The sequence below is a fragment of the Arvicola amphibius genome, chromosome 9 (assembly GCF_903992535.2).
Source record: "Arvicola amphibius chromosome 9, mArvAmp1.2, whole genome shotgun sequence".
Lineage (NCBI taxonomy): Eukaryota > Metazoa > Chordata > Mammalia > Rodentia > Cricetidae > Arvicola > Arvicola amphibius.
In genome coordinates, this window is record NC_052055.2 from 87358763 (window position 1) to 87376283 (window position 17521).

General features: G+C 41.6%; 1 long non-coding RNA gene across 1 annotated transcript; it reads right to left on the reverse strand.

Moving 5' to 3' along the window:
- Positions 1–3977: 3977 nt before the first annotated feature.
- Positions 3978–13515, reverse strand: LOC119823885. The gene is made up of 4 exons (XR_005286995.1): positions 13488–13515; positions 7535–7709; positions 7267–7434; positions 3978–4740 (listed from the first exon to the last, which is right to left on the reverse strand). It is a non-coding gene; the product is annotated as an uncharacterized LOC119823885 (long non-coding RNA).
- Positions 13516–17521: the final 4006 nt, after the last annotated feature.

Consider the following 17521-nt stretch of genomic DNA (forward strand, 5'->3'; position numbering starts at 1 on the left):
TTTAATTAATATTTTTAAAATTTATTTTACATGACAACCACAGTTTTCCCTCCCTCCTCTTCTGCCCTGACTCCCATTTATTCCCAAGCCCATCCACACCTCCTTTGTCTCTGTTCAGAAAGGGGCAGGCCTCCCGTGGGCTGGAACAAAGCACGACACATCAAGTTGAGGTGGAAACTAGCTCCTCTCCCTACATCAAGAATAGGCACTGTAATCCAGCATGGGGAACAGGTCTCTAAAAGTCAACTAAGTTCCAGGGACAGGTTGTGATCTCACTGGTAGGAGCCTTACAAACAGACCAAGCTACACAACTGTCACACACATACAGAGGTCAGGTCCATGCTGGCTCCCTAGCTGTTGGTCCAGGGTCCACATGCTCTCATGAGCTCAGACAGCTGTCTCTTTGGGTTTCCACATCATGACCTTGACCTCCCTGGCTCCTACAATCTCTTTTCCTTTTTCTTCAGGAGGATTCCTGGAGTTCAGTCCAGTGCTTGGCTGTGGATCTCTGTATCTGCTATCCAGTTACTGGATAAAGGCTCTCTGATGACTATTAGGGTAGTCATCAATCTGATTACAGTAGATAGCATGTTCAGGCACCCTCTCCCCTATTACTAGGAGTCTTAGCTGGAGTCATTCTTGTGGATTCCTGGGTATTTCCTTGGCACTAGGTTTCTCCCTAACCCCAAAATGGTCCCCAGTATCAAGACATTTCTTTCCTTACTCTCCCCCTCTGTTCAGAAACCCTCAACTTGCTTTTTGCATACAGCCTGCCCAATCTACTCCCTCAAGTTTCCATCTCCCCATTCTTCCATTCCTGCCTACTATAGATGGAAGTTTTTGTCTTGCCTGGTCCCATAGCTATTTGGTCTAAAAGAAACACAGAAAGGCTTATACTAATTATAAATTGTTTGGCCTATTAGCTCAGGCTTATTATTAACTAGGTCTTACAGCTTAAATTAACCCATAATTCTTATCTATGTTTAGTCATGTGGCTTGGTACCTTTTCTCAGTGAGGCATTCTCTTCTTACTTCCTCTGCATCTAGGTGGTGACTGAATCTCTACCTTTCCTCTTCCCAGAATTCTCCCAGTCTGGTTGCCCTACTTATACTTCCTGCCTGGTTACTGACCAATCACTGTTTTATTAAACCAATATGAATAATAAATCTTTATTGTATACAAAAGCATTGTCACACAGCAGCCCCCAGTTTACCCAGGAGATCTCTTCTATTTTCCCTTCCCAGGGAAATTTATTCATCCATCCTCCTTTGGGCCATATATAGCCTCTCTGGGGCTGTAGATTGTAGGTTGGTTATCCTGTTCTTTACACATAATATCCATGAATGAGTGAATATATACCATGTTTGTCTGTTTTTCTAGTTCCATCCAATTTGCCTTCAAATTTCCTGATGTCTTTTTTTTTTCTGCTGAGTAGTACTCCACTGTGTAAATGTACCACATTTTCCTTATCCATTATTTGCTTGCAGGGCATTTAGGTTGTTTTCAGGTTCTGGCTATTGTGAATAATGCAGTTATGAACATAGTTGAACATGTGTCCTTGTGGTATGATTGATCATCTTTTGGGTATATGCCCAAAACTGCTATAGCTTTGTCTTGTATTTTGGTAGATAGACTCCCATTACTCTGAGAAACCTCCATTTTGATTTCCAAGGTGGCTGTATAAGTTAGTCCTCCCACCATATCCTCTCCAGCATAAGTTGTCATCAGTGTTTTTTATCTTGGCCATTCTGACAGGTGCACAATGGAATCTGAGAGTAATTTTGACTTGCATTTCCCTGATGATTAAGGATGTGGAACAATTCTTTAAGTGTATTTTGGCCATTTGAGATTCTTCTGTTGAGAATTAGCTTTACTTTCATAAAAGTTAAAATTTTATATCAGTTGCTCAGGTTCATCACCCCCCCCCCCTCGTGTGTGTGTGTGTATGTGTGTGTGTGTTTGTAGACCTCCTAGATAGAGACACCCATCCTGGCTGTCTGAAGACTATGTACTATGTATCCTGTGCACTTGCCTGAGGCAGTGACTCACACCCTCAATTTCCCAAAGCCTGCTGACCTTGCATCCTGTTCAGGTCCTTCAGGTAACACTGTCCACTCCCACTGTAACCCTAGCTCCTGACACCTAAGTAACACCCATAGAGACCTGCAAGTCTTCCACAAGAGCTTCTGCAACAAGAACTTAAGCCTACAGAAGGTTTGCTCCTGCTTTCAGAAGCTGTACCTAGCCCTTGATTAGCTGGGATCACTTCTGATACTTTACTCCCACGACAACAGTGGTTTTTCCCTTGACTGAATGCCAAAGTGTCATTCAGCTGATCCTTAATCTAACATGTGGGTATAGTAGCAAATAAAGAACCAAATGGGCTGCCAACAAAAGTTTAGCAGATAAGAAACATTACTAACAGCTTCACTCCAAATGCTTAAAACCTATCATGAAAACAGAAAGAATATGAATGACAGAGATGATAGGTCACCACCTGTTCTGGATAGTTTTGTGTCAACTTGACACAACCTATAAACATCTGAGAGGAGGGAACTTCAATTTAGAAAATCCCTCTGTAAGATATGGCTGTAGGTCATTTTTTAAAATTAGTGGTTGATAGGGGAGAGCCCAGCCAATTGTGAGTGGTACCATCCTTGAACTAGTAGTCTTAGATTCTATAAGAAAACAGTTTGACTACAGGGAAACCCTGTCTCGAAAAAAAAAAAAACAACAAAAAAAGAAAACAATTTGGACAAGCCATGATGAGCAAGTCAGTAAGCAGCACCCGACATGACCTATGTTTCAGCTCAGATTCTAGGTTCCTGCTTTATTTGAGTCCCTGTCCTGCCTTCCTTCAGTGAGAGCAGTAGTATGGAAGTGTCTTATCATTTCTATTGCTGTGGAGAGACATTGTGACCACGGCAATACTTATAAAGGAAAACATTTAATTGGGGTGGCATTCTACATTTTCAGAAGTTTAGTCAGTTATCACCATGGTGTGACATGGTGGCATACATGCAGACACGATGCTGGGGAAATAGCTGAGCGTCCTACATCTTGACTTGTATTTTAATATTTAATATTTAATACTGGCCAGTGAAGCAGAATGACCAACATGGGGAACATGAATCAAATAATCCCACACTAGCTCCAAATAGGTGTTACTAAAGTTTTTCTTTCTTTAAAAGGAAAACTCACAAATCAAAATGAGGAAATAGGAATGGGGTCTGATAACCAGTTATCATGTACGAGAAGGAGAGTGGCAAGTGATTAGGACTGCGATTTTTGGTACCCAAAGCCATGCCTTGACCTGGTCTAGCCTTTCAAAGGCCTTTGGCTGAAGGAGGCTCCCTATCACCTTACACTTTTGTCTAAGAGAGCTTCAAACCCAATACAAAACTGTATACAATAAGAACATATATTAAGTATAAAATTTAGAATTGCAACAACTAGCATAAACAACATTAAACAAGGAACATATGCTAAATGTTTCAATAATAATTCTATCCTAAGGAGTCTAAGTCTTGTATTAGAAATGGCTTGGCTAAATTATAAGAGCAAAGTAACTAATCTTCAACCCCATCAAAGGCCTGAGAAGGGAGACAATATTACTTTAGTAGGCAGGAAATAGAATCAAGCAGCTTCCAAAATATGCAGTAGATGACAGAGATAATTGGCTACCTGGGCAATCACCCAAAGTCTCACTTGCAATGTTGAAGCAGCCAACTTTGGCTAAGGCTTAGAACAACCAACAGATCATTTTCAGAGGCAGGAAAAAATTTTCAAAACTGTCTTACTCTGCATTGGCAAGGTTTGGCAGTCTTTTTACTTGTATCCTGCTTGTCCAGTCAGGACAAGACATGGGCAGTTCCTTGCCCAAAGGCCAGTTTTGCCAAGAAGAAATCAAGCTCCAAATGGAGTGTCTCAGTGCTCAACATTCTCTTGGGAATAGATTATGCTGCCAGGAGCAATTGTGTTTCATATCAACAGACCCCCTAAGTTATTTAAATGACATATTCTACAGTTCTTTGAAGTGGTTGAAGATTAACTATCTAGGCAAAATACAAGCTTTATGTATCTAAAGAATCTGATTATTCTAACCATAAATATTATAAACATGAATGACTATTAACCTATAATACTTAAAGACTAAGACTTCATATTGGAATATTAAACAATCTTTAAACAACTGTGCAGCAAACAAGGACAATGGCCTGAAAATGTAAACAATGTCTAAGTATCTTGATCAGAGGTAGAAATGTATAATACAGTATGCTAAATATATACTAAAATTGTACCAATATACAAACTGTCTTAAATAGAGGTAGAAACAAGCATGCATACAAACTGACAAAATAACTTTGCATAGGTGTACAAATATTGTAAATAGAAATAGGAACATATTCAATATAACAGATATAATTTGAATTTGTAGCAATATACAAGAATTTATATTAACGTAAATTGTCTATAAATAATAGCTCACAAATATTCACTCTGTTACTATTATTATTATTACATACGAATCTACCTGTTATCCCATTCAATTCTCCCTTTTTTTCAAAGAGATCTCTGAGCCTACATAATTTTCACTCCAACCCCAAACCGTATACCAGTAATAATCAATTCCTAAATGATGTCCTTAATCCTGAGGACAAACTTTGTTGGGAGAAGGGGCCATTGTCTTCTAAAATTATTTTCAGCTGTCATGGAGGTGATGCTCTTTCCATAGGTTCCTGGAAAAGTAAAATGATGGTTAAGTTTCAAGATTCCTGCCTGGTATAATTGCAAATTTTCTCTGAGTAGTTGATAGGGTTTTTTTGAAGGTACTTCAATGATGAGCAATAGTATGGAAGTGCGTTAGTTAGCATTTCTATTGCTATGGACAGACATTGTGATCATGGCAACTCTTATAAAGGAAAATATTTAATTGGGGTGGCTTACATTTTCAGAGGTTTAGTTAATTATCATTATAGTGTGACATGGTGGCATACATGCAGACATGATGCTGGGGAAATAGCTGAGAGTCCTACATCTTGATTTGTAGGCAACAGGAAGTGGTCTGAGACATTGAAAGGTATCTTGAGCATATATGAGACCCCAAAGCCCACCTTCACAGTTATAAGACCACACCTCCTAATAGTGCTGCTCCCTTTGGGGGCTATTTTCTTTCAAATTACCATAGGAAGTGGTAAGTCAAATAATCTCTTTTCTCCCCAGCAAGCTTTTTGTACATGGTGTTTCATTGAAGCAACAGAAACCCTAAGTTAGACCCAAACTCACTACTCCAATAGAAATTTTCCCTAGAAAATTATCTTTTATGATGTTCAAGACAATGGTTTCAAAATATCAGGTACAAATATGGTCAAGGAGCTCAGAGACAATATGAATAAATTCCAGAATAAACACCACAACACACAATCAGATCAATTAAAGGAAACAATTCTAGATATGAAAATAGAATTTAACAAAGAATTTCTGAAGAAAGGTTGAATTGAATTTAACTCTAAGTGAGAAATTAAGTGAATTAAACAAAAATGTCAATGGAAAGCCATCAAAAAAGGGTCAAATGGAAAAGAGAATGCCAAGGCTGATGACAATGTAGACCAAGAGGGTCACTCATTAAAAGAAAACATTAAATATAAAAATACCTATGAATGGAGTATGCAGGAACTTTGGAACACTATAAAAGACAAAAATTCAGAAATAATAGGTATAGGAAAAGTAGAATAAACCCAAATCAAAGGCACAGTCATGTGGGAGTCCCCTCTATGTTCTGTGATTACCATTAATGAACAAAGAAACTTTTTTGGACCTATAGCAAGGCAGTACTTAGGTAGGCAGGGAAAGCTAGACTGAATGTGGGGGGTGGGGAAGAAGGGTGGAGTTAGAGAGATGCCACGTAGCCACTGGTGGAAATAGACATGCTGAAACTTTGCTAGTAGGCCACAACCTTATGGTGATGCAGAGATTAATGGAGATGGTTTAAATTAAGGTGTAAGAGTTAGATAATAAGAAGCTATAGCTAATAGGCCAAGCAGTAATTTAATTAATACAGTTTCTGTGTGATTATTTCTGGGCAAAGCGGCTGGGAACAAACAAGTGACCTTTTTCAACAGCACAGAATATATTTTTGACAAAACAATAGAAAAAAAAGTTCCTTAATCTAAAGATAGAGTTACCTATGGAGGTGTAAAAGGCATACAGAACACCAAACAGACAGGACCAAAAAAAATAACCACATCAGGTAATAGGTAAAACACTAACCCTTAGTTTACGAACAAAGAAAAGCTATTAAAAGCTACAGGCAAGTGAAACCAAGTCACATATAGACAAGCCAGTGAGAATAACAGCTGATTTGTCAATGGAGACTTTCAGAGCCAGGAGGACTTGAAATAACGTTCTGTTCATACTGAAAGACCACAGATGCTAGCCTAGACTGCTGTAACAAAAAAAAGCCTACCAGTCATAACAGAAGGAAAAAAGAAAAATTTTGCATGATAGAAGCATACTAAGGGAATTTAAGGCTACCAAACTGGCTCTTCAGAGAATCCTGGAAGAAATCCTTTGGTCTGGAGAGAAGGCATAAGGAATTAACAGTTCCATAACTGTTAATTAAAAAGAGGACTAAGAAAGCATCACAAAACAACTGACAGGAAATAATATACATCTTTCATTCATAACTCTGAATATTAATGATATCAATTTTCCAAGAAAGAGAAGCACTGCCCAGCACTGGATTAGAAATAGGATCTGTCTTTTGTTGTTCCATCATCGAAGATAGACACTACCTCAGTGTCCAAAGATAGAAACCATAAACAAATGGAACGAAGAAGCAAGTAGGCATGGCTATTCTAACAGCTGACGAAATAGACTCACACCAAAACTAGCCAGAAAGGTCACCTTTAAATTGATAAAGTATTTTCAAGACCTTCCTCTGTCTTTGGGTTTCCTTATGCCATCATGTGGTACAGGCTTCAAAATGAAGTATCTCATCACTCTCTCTTTAGTCTTCTTTAATTAAGTAGCTCTTATTTTTTAGTTTCTAATTTAGACGGGCTGGAGAGATGGCTCAGTGGATAGGTGCACTGGCTGCTCTTCCAGAGGACCTGAGTTCAATTCATAGCACACACATGGCAGCTCACAACTGTCTATAACGTTCCAGGGGATCTGTCACCCTCACACAGACAAATGTGCACATAAAAAAATAAATAAAATATTTTTTAAAAGAGTAATTTAGGTTGGTTCTTATATGTCCTTACACTAGAATACAGTCTTTACAGGTGTGGCTGTTCCCTGTCGTGGCTTGTTGTCAGTCGTGGTCGGCCTCCATGTGCTCTTTGGCATCTCCAGAGCTCCTGAGCACTGCCCCCTTCCAGCTGTTTGTAGGAAAGTTCCAGAGCCAGCACAAAACTTCTATGTTCTGAGCACTGCAGAGAGAGGATTTGGTTATAACGGTTTCTTATGGCATGTGTCGTAATAGCAATGTTGGCAGCAATGTTGGGGAGAAACTTGATAGCATTTCTTCACCTTGATGGATGTAGTCTTCATGTATTGCCCATGGCAAACATTGGACCAAGCATGTTGGTTCTCAGTTTTTCCCCTGTAGTGAGAGGTTAGATGGCAGGTGTGTGTGTTCTGGGGGTGGAAGAAGGCAGGAGCATCATGGAAGCCACCAGGTGCTTTAGGGCCAGGAACTGCAAGACTAAGAAAATTAACATTGTTGGTTGTAGACAATGGCGAAGCATTTGACTGCGCATCCAAGCACAGCACTGCTCCTTCCGTAGGGAGGAAGCGACCCTACCACATCTGCTCACAATTTGTACTCTCCCTGCAGCTCCTTGGGCTCTGCATTTTCTTGATCTCCCAAGTGTAGCTGGATGGTAGTCAGGTTTAGGATTATTAGCAAAGACTAACTAAGGAGCCAAGGAGATGGCTCAGGGGAAGAGGACTCGCCGTGCAAACCTGACTTCAGTTTAGATCCCCGGAAATGTTTACAATCCAGATACTGCAGTTACTCTCTGTAGACCCAGAGCAGCTATGGTGAGATAGCAGGGAGACAGGAAATGCTCCGGAAGCTTGCAGGTCAGCTAGACTGTGACTCAGTCCAGACACCCCCCCCCCTCCAACAAGGCAGAAGGCAAAAAGACCGTAGCTGAGTTTATCCTCTGATCTTCACATGCCTGCTGTGGCACTTACATATATGCTGCATACACATATTATACACACACAGGCTTTAAAAACTAAACAAGAAAAGCAAACACAAGTCATACTATATTTTTGAGGACGGGATCAGAATGGAAGAGCTTCTTCTTCCTCTCATTGTAGCAGCTCACACAATTATCAGGAGCCACCTCCCACAGTTCTCTTATTACTGGTGTTCACTGATGAGATTACAAGATTAATCTACTCTAGTTACTACCCTCTCAAAGACATATAATGTGGGGATAAGCTTTGTGCTCATTTATGTGTTATTCTTCTCATCATAATTTCTCAGTAGAGCGTTTTCAAACTGTACAAACAAAATGGCTGTGGTGAGAATGAATGGGAGATGGCAAGGAGTGCCAGCCGGCTTTCCATAGCCTATGTCAGCGCAGAGCCTCATGCTGGTGGCTGTGGCTCTTGGGCAGAGAGATATTTTATGAAGTGGAATGTCACTGATGTATTGATGGGCAGAGGCAAACAGCGCTGCAATAAGGCTAAGCATCAACCCCTCTTCGCTAAATTGCATTTTGTAGCTCTTAAAAGAAACACCATGAAAATAGTTTGTACATCATCACCAGCCCGAGGAGCCCACACTACACCACGACATAGAGCTGGTTATTTTGTTTTCAGCCTGAATTTAGAAAATCCCCTTGTGACTACTAACTACAACTTTGCCTCTCTTCCTATTCCTTTCTCACCCACACCAAGGATAAAGATACTCTTAAGAAAAAAAGTTGAATCAATTTACTAACAGTGAGTTAAGACCGATAAAACATCTTTCCAACCTTTTTTTTGGCTTATTTGGTTTTTTTTTGGGAGGGGGGATAGGACTCTAGGTCAGTTTGATCAAAGAAGCCAAGTTTCCCTGAGCATTCTCACCACTCAGGGTTCTTGATAGGTGTCCGGTTCCGAGACTGGGAAAAGCTTTCTAATCTCATCCACACAGTCAATTGACTGCTGTGCCTGGGGCAAAGCTATTTACCTAGTGTCTCAAGGACACAGTGGGCCTGGGGGCATTTTTAAATTCTATCTCTTTTGTGCCGCAAGTAAAATTGGTTATATATTCATCAAAATTTACGTCTACCTTCACGAGTTACAAGCGTGCAATTCTTAAAGTCAACAGCTTAAGAATGATTTGGAGTAGAGAGGGTGTTGACCCTGGTGACAATAAGCATCGATGAAAACAGTAGACTCAAAAGCCCCGCATGAGAAAGGCAAGTCTGTAAAGAACAGAGGGAAACAAGCCATTCTGTAACAGATCTGCTCTGGGGCTGTATTTCTCCCATCATTGTCTGGACCTGAAAAAATCCCATTGTCTGATTCTAGGGAGCTAAGATGACCCAAAGCCATCAGGATTAAATATAGTCGAGTAAGTCATTCCCTTTTGGCCACTAAGCCCTTGCTTTAATAACGCCTGCCCTGCTCCGAATGCTGGGTCTCATTTATAGGTAAAATAAAAATAAACTTTGATGACCACTTCAGCAGCTGCAAAGAAAAGAATTATTATTTCCTTCCTTTTTTGGTTCTTTTGAGTTCTCAGGAGGTGTGGTGGGAAAAATCAACACCAGATGGCTCTCAAGGAGATGATGCTCAGTTTTAAATTTATGGCCCATTTCTGGAAGACAATCTGAAGGTGGCCCGGGTTTCAAATAACTTCCAGAACAGATGCACCGGGGAATGCCTCCCACTTTGCTTTACAGAGCAAGTCCCATGGTTCACCTGTTTGCTGGTGCTGTTTGATTGTAGGATGGTGAGACTGTGACTTTAACTGCCGTGGTGACAACCCACCTTGGCTCCGTGCCTGCAAGAACACTGCCATGCTAATTCAGAAGTATTCTCTTCATATGCGTTAGTGGCAACAGAAAGCATCACCTGTGTGTGGGCTTTGTGTAACTTAGTTTCCCTCTCTCTCTCTCTCTCTCTCTCTCTCTCTGTTTCTTTCTCTCGAGACAGGGTTTCACTGTAGTTTTAAAGTCTGTTCTGGAACTACCTCTTGTAGACCAGTCTGGCCTTGAACTCACAGAGACCTGCCTGCCTCTGCCTCCCGAGTGCTGGGATTAAAGGCGTGCACCACCACCACCTGGCAACTTAGTCTATCTGTAGAACAGTAAGCAACAGTCAAACAGACCAATGTTTCCTAAAACTCATGGCAGGATTGTATTTTCAAACGGAGAAAAGGAGGGTGAGAGAATTCTAGAAGGGAGAAGAGAGTTATGATTTTGATATTGAACAGTTTCCTTGTTGCAAAGTATCTGGACCGTGGACATGTTATTTGGCTACATTTTTAAACACAGGACCTCTGGGAGCTGGTTAGGGTTAAGTAAGTCCATTCCGGGGAAGTTGGCTTCATGACAGCGAGGTTGGAGGGCTGCTAACTGCACCGCTAAAATAGATGCCGTACAAATTAATGTTGTCTTACTGTTATAGAAAGTTCTCTGTTAGGTAGGTGCTTAGACCAGAATGTCTTTACGGGTCCCTCACGAGAGGTCATGTTTCTCTGTGGTCCTGTGAATTCCTCCTGAGGTGTCTTCAGTTTCTAAACCAGTGGTCAAGGAAAGGGAGTGCTGGTCTACACTCCGGCACTTGGGAAGTGGAGGCAGGAGGATCATAAATCCAAGGTCATCCTTGGCCTTAGAGCAAGTGTGAACTCTGTCTAGGCTGCGGGAAACTATGTCTTAAACAATACCAGACTTTGTACAGGCAAAGAGCCTCACATTCCTCTGACCTCGCTGTGTTCACAGCAGGAACGTGTACCTGGGGGCTGGAGAGATGGCAGTTATTAAGAGAAGTTGCTGTTCTTGCAGAATCACCTGCAACCCGAGCTCCAGGGAATCTGAGCCCCGCCATGGCCTCCTCCAGCACCACATTCACACGTGGACATGCTCGAATATGCTTGTGTGTGTGTACGGACGCACATACAGACCTTAAACTAAAACATATCTAAAAAAGCAGTGCCCCTGCAATACAGACAGCATTTCTCTGTTTTCGCTGGAAATGAGAACCATCTCTTTTTTCAGACTTAAGAGGAATGATTTGTGGCTGTCATTATTTATAGGGTTTTCTAATCATAGAAGTATTTTAGATAGTAAAAAAAAAATGACCATAGTATAGTTTGAGCACTTAAAATCTTACTTTTGCCTGGGCAGTGATGGCACACATCTTTAATCCCATCTCTTGGGAAACAGAGGCAGGCAGACCTCAGTGTGTTTGGGGCCAGCCTGGTCTACAGAGTTCCAGCACAGCCAGGGCTACACAGTGAAACCCCATCTTTAAAAAACAAAAACCAACCAACCAACTAACCAACCAACTAACCAACTAACCAACCAACCAACCAGTCCAACAATCAACAAGCTAACCCAACAACCAACCAATCAACCTAACAGCCAACCAACCAACCAACCAACCAACCAACCAACCAACCAACCAACCACAACTCCTACTTTTGTGGAAGATGCTTACTAGTTACATGCATAACCCAATAAATTACCCTTATTTCTTCAAATCGTCCCATCTCTCTTTAAATGTCCCTCCCTTCCTTGTCCACCTAGACATGCTCCTTCCTCATCTGGTGCAGCCGTCTCCCATTCGTTCCTCATGCGGCATCTCAGACATGCTCAGAGATACTCATTCAGATCCATGTGGCCTGGCCAACTCCCTTGGTAATTCGAGCCCTCAACACTGTGAAACAAGACATTTTGGTTCTGTTAAGTCCCTCAGTTGCGGCACTTCACTTTGGTGTTTTGGGACCTGTCACCTGACATGCAATACATTAGGTTTAGCTTGTTTACTGATTCTATTTCTGTCTACCATTATAGACGCTAAGCTTTATAGGGGGAGGGGCATGAAAATCTTTGTTCAGTCTCCAATACTCAGAGCCTTGCATGGCACTCAGTGAATAGTTGTCAAAAGACTGCAGAGGTAAATACTTTAGTATTCCATTGAAAAAATAATTTGTTCCCTTTTGAAAGAAAAATAACCGTCTAGTTATCAGTGAAATGGGACACAATTTCAGTAACATAAGAACGTATTTTTGTTTTATAATTTTTTTTTTACCTTACAATCTATTACGGTTCTTTAAAAAATGTTTCATAATTGGAACTACTTGGTTAGAAGAGTCTTATGTATTTGACCACACCGTGAAGGTATTGTGGCCAGGGCCAGATCCACGTGGTCTAGAGCTCTGCTGAGAGTCAAGTCATTGTTTGTATGCAGGGTGTATTGTATGTATTTGTGGGTGTGACTGTGTGTCTGTGGGTGTTTATGTGTGGTCTATGTATAGTGTATGTGGTATATATATTGTGTGTGTATATGTGTGATGTGGTATGTGTACAGTGTGTGTATGTATCTGGCGTGTGTATAGTGTGCATGCGGTACTGTGCATATGTGGTATGTGCTGTGTGTGTGTTGGAAATGTGTGCTGCCCGTTTCTTTCCTGTTGACAAGGGAGTACAGAGAGCCAGCCTCCCTGCAGATTCCTTTGTCCCTCATCTTTGTGTTACTGACCCCTGCTATCCTAAAGGTGCTCCTGCAGGCCTCTGCAACTGGAAAGAACAGACTCCAAGGCCACAGAGACTTGGCCTTTTACTTCCTCAGAGGTTTCTTAGGTCTGGAAACTCACCTTTGATAACTGCGTGGGATTACACATCTGCCTTAGTTCTCAGGCTTACAGAGAACAGAGTGGGCTGCTGTGTTTAAAGGCGAAACAGCCTGTGTCTCCTGCGGTACCTTCTGCCAGTGTAAAATATGGTAGTCGGGGTGATGCTGTGGCTGCTTTGTTTTTCTTAATGCTCCCTCATTCTCCCCACTAAAACTCCCCACTTTGAAGTCCTCCCCTCTTTTACTTGTAAGTTCTGGGTGCTGGGAATCAGCAAGCTGAATTCATTCTTAGCTGCTGATCCGCCTCTCCAACCTCCACTTGTTCATTTATACCAGGGCAAGTTTGGGTTGAAGAAAATAATCCCCAGGGCTCCCAAGTACGCAAACATATCAGCCAGAGAGTTAATGGGTTCATTTCTTGATGAATTGATTGATTATTTTAGGTTTTAAAAACTCCTGTAACCTTGATTCTGTGAATTCTGAACCCCATCTAATTCGATTGCCTCATCTGTCCAGCCCACACGAGGGAAGATTTTCTGTGTCTTCCTGTCAGAATTAGATGAACAATCTAACATGACTCATCTGGAACATTTTAAAGATTAACGACTCTAGAGGAGTCCCTCTGACAAGGCACAAGCATGCTGTCCTAAAATAAAAGAACACAATCAAAGAATGTACTCACGCACAAATAGCGCTTCTGATAAGTGAATTCTGGAAAGTCCCTTACTCGGTGAATCATTAGCTCATGGCTACGGTGACGGCCACAGAGGCTGTGCAGATGCTGCCACCTGCTGTTTGATGGTGGTATAACGCCCTTATGTAACAAACACCTTGCCTCGATCACGTTCTCTTTTAAAATTATTTACGCTTTCACTAACTTCCTTTTAAGTACTGTACCTACCTGTTCTCTGTAAGATTTTATATATATAAATTGGGAAATCCTGACTTAAAGTTCTAATTTTCCCGAGATCTCCTTTCGTATGTTGAAACAAACAAACAAAACCTGTTTCAGGTTTGAACAGGCCACGGTTTATGTAACTGAAATCTTATTTAAAAATATATCGTTTTTCCAACTGAATTACTGGGTTGCCACTTAGTTTTATTCTGTGGAAAATGATTTTACTTTTTTTTCTTCGTCTTAGACTTTTCAGGCTGTTATAACAAAGTATCCCTCAATGTGGGTTCGGCTGGGCTCTAAGAGTGGACATATTTATCTCTGTCCTGTAGGATGAGGAGAACCAGACAGAACTGACGTAGGACTTGGGATCTGTGAGTCTACTCATGCCTGCCTCGTTGGGAGAGGGACCAGTGATCCCTGACCCTCATCTTGTTCTTTAGCTTGATGCCCTGAGGATCCAGTCAGTTTTCAAAGGCAAATGCACACTAATCTGGAGGTTAGGATTTGAATGCAGGATTCATGGGGCAGAACTGGAGGCACAAATACTGTTAGACTTTGATACTGGTAAACACACTGGATGGCAGTGACTGAGTAGTTAATTATCTTTTATTAGGCTGAAAACCAATTTCTTTAATTGCTAATTAATTTCTGAATTGTCTTGATGATTCTGCAATATGTGTCAAGCACAGTTTTTAGTATGTCATCCATTAAATCCAGAAATACAGTAAATGTCCAGAAATTTTCAGCTTTATTTCAGGTTACTTTAAAAGCTCAGAGATAATGCCTGGCTTATGGATGGATGGTTATGACCGGACTAGTTCTAGGGTTAAGTAAAATATATAAAATGTTTTATAGTCAGCAACACTTTGGATATCTTAGTAGACTCATAAGGTAATTAGTGAAGTAACTGTTTATTACAGATATGGGAAGTTGGACACAGAAATTGAAGTACTTGTGTTGATGCATAAATGTCCCTCATCTACCAAAAATAACCTTGTGCGTTTGGTTTTCTTGTTTGCTTCTTTCTTGTGGTTTTTCGAGACAAGGTTTCTCTGTGTAACAGCTCTGGCTACTTTGGAACTCACTTTGTAGACCAGGCTGGCCTTAAACTCACAGAGGAGACCTCTGCCTCCCGAGCGCTGGGGTTAAAGGTGTATGTCATCACTGCCAGGTGCATTTAGTTTCCTAACTCCAAAGTTATGAGTTAGCGTAATTAATTGTGTGTTAGGTACTCAATTCTTTTTCTACTTTCACTTCCTGGATGAGTTAGAAAGTGCATCATTCCACGGAGTCTCCATTCAAGACTCCCCTACACAGGTCTCCACGTTAAGCCCAGAATTTAACCGTGTCACACCCGGACATCAGACCTGCTGGAGCTGTGGAAGCGCAGGAGGAGGACGTAGTCTAAAGTGTGACTGAAGTCCTTCGCTGGCTTTCAGCTTCCGCGGCTCAAATTTCAGAGGCCACTTTCACTGAGCCCTTGGCAAATTCCCCGGAGGTGTGGCATTCCTTTCATGCTTTGGCTCTGCAGGCTTCTGTTGCGCACCTCTAGACAGAGCTTGGGACTCATCACGAGGGCAGGCTCTTCCGGGTAGTTTTTCACCTTTCACCACAAAGTCCATAGGAGAGTTTCAGATTGTGTGTGACTGATTAACCAACAGAATGTACAGGGTTGGTGAGACCACTCAGCAGGTTAAAAACGCCCTTGCTGAGGGGAGCAGAGAGAAAAATGTAGAGCTCAATAAAAATCAAAAAAAAAAAAATAAAAAAAAAGGAAAAACCTATCAAACTGGGAGCAAGCCTGGAACTCCACTCCCCCCCTCTCCCCAAAAAGAAGAGGTCGTTAGACCTCCATACACCCAGCATGGCGCTTGCACACCACCCCAATACATGCATTTTTAAAAAAGAAAGGTGTTTGTAGCCTGGAAATCTAGGGTCTTTGTAGAATGTTGCTGTTGTCTCATATGCTCGGCCTCATTTTCCTGTTTTCTCCTTACCGCTCCCATTCCACATTCCAGTGGGGCTCCTCAAGGCATCTTTCTAACGTGCGGTTCTGATTAAGTTAAATATCTCCCCTACCTCAGTAACAATCAACCGATAGAAGGCCTTCCTGGCAGGTAAATAAGGTCTTGGGAACGGCCTGAACCTCTACTGCTCTTGGCCTTCTTTAATGTACCCTTGAGTGCTCCCCTTGTTAGCTCAGTGCACGGAGGCTCAAGCTCCGGCTTCTCTGGCAGGGCATTATCTCCAGGAGTACAAACAGCATTTGTTTGGAGGCAGCATACCGATGTAAGCCACGCCCCCAAAGAGCTTTGCATTAACCTCTACCCTTTGAAAGCCTTTTTTTTTTCTTTTTGAATCTATGCTTCTATTGTCATTAGTTCTCAAAGAGGCTTCACTACTCCACCCAAGGAGTTCATTCATCTTCTTAGAAGTGCATGGTTTATCTTTGTCCCTCTACAAGCCTGGGGGTGCCTTAAAGATATGACATTTTCTAGATTTTCCTTCCTTCCTTCCTTCCTTCCTTCCTTCCTTCCTTCCTTCTTTCCTTCCGCCCTTCCCTTCCCTTGCCTTCCCTTCCCTTTCCTCCTCCTCCTTCTCCTTCTCCTCCTCCTTCTCCTCTTCTTCCTCCTCTTCCTCCTCCTCTTCTTCTTCCTCTTTTTGTTCCTCTTCTTCCTCTTCCTCCTTCTCCTCCTCTTCCTTTTTTTTTTTTTTTTTTTTTTTTTTGAGACAGGGTTTCTTTGTGTAACAGCCCTGGCTGTCCTTGAACTCATAAACCAAGCTGGTCTCAAACTCATTGAGATCCCCCTGCCTCTGTCTCTTAAGTGCTGGGGTTAAAGGCGTGTGCCACCACTGCCCAGCAAGATTTCTTTATTAACTAAAAAAGAAAACAAATCAGCATGTTCTATAAACCAAGAGTCTATGGGCATTCCCTCATTGTTTGCATATGGCTGGCAGTCTTTGTTCTTTCTTATGTGGCCACTGTTTTTCAAGCTCATCATTCTCCTAAATCTTTAAGTTTGATTAAATTCCTTAGCTCTTGCCTAATACTGAACGACTGAGTCATTTATTATCTTCTATTATGAATGAATGGCTTTGTTTGATTTTTGGTAGCTGAAGAAGAAGGGTTCTGCTTTGGTTTTTGGAGGGGTCAAGGACTAGAGGCCGAGTCTTCCATCTTATTTTTCATTTCCATAGTTAACATTTTTCTAATACTAGGGATAGCTCTGCCCAAGTCACTCCTGAGTAATGGGCCATGCTATGTGAGTCACTTATGACTCGGCAAGTATTTCAGATTCTTAATGAGTTACCATTGATTGACGAGGCTTCCCAAACCCTGTTAGTCACGCAGCTTGCCTGTTTTCAGCTCGTGACTAATTGAACATGCGAACACAAATTTACTTTGTAACTTTCCAAATTTTCAAATGACTTGAGCATCAGTTATCTCACTTATTGTCATAAATCACGTGCCATCAACTGTGGAAAACATCCTTTTATCTAGAGACTTTCCTAGACTTCATATCCCATTGGAAAAATCCATCCAGGAAAAAAATGAATGAATGAAGGAAGGAAGGAAGGAGGGTATGAGCCTGGGATGAAGGAATGGAGATGAAATGGAAGCAGAAAAAGATGGCTTTAAGATTTATTTTTATATAGTGGGTGTAGGGGGTGAGGTGGGGAGGCAGGTGTGCAGGGTTGTGTGCCAAGGCTGTTGGCACACACACCTAGAGGTCAGAGGGCAACTTTTCAAGAGTTGGTTCTCTCCCCTCCTACCTTGGTTTTGGAGCATGGTTACTCTTGCTACTGCTTCTGGACCA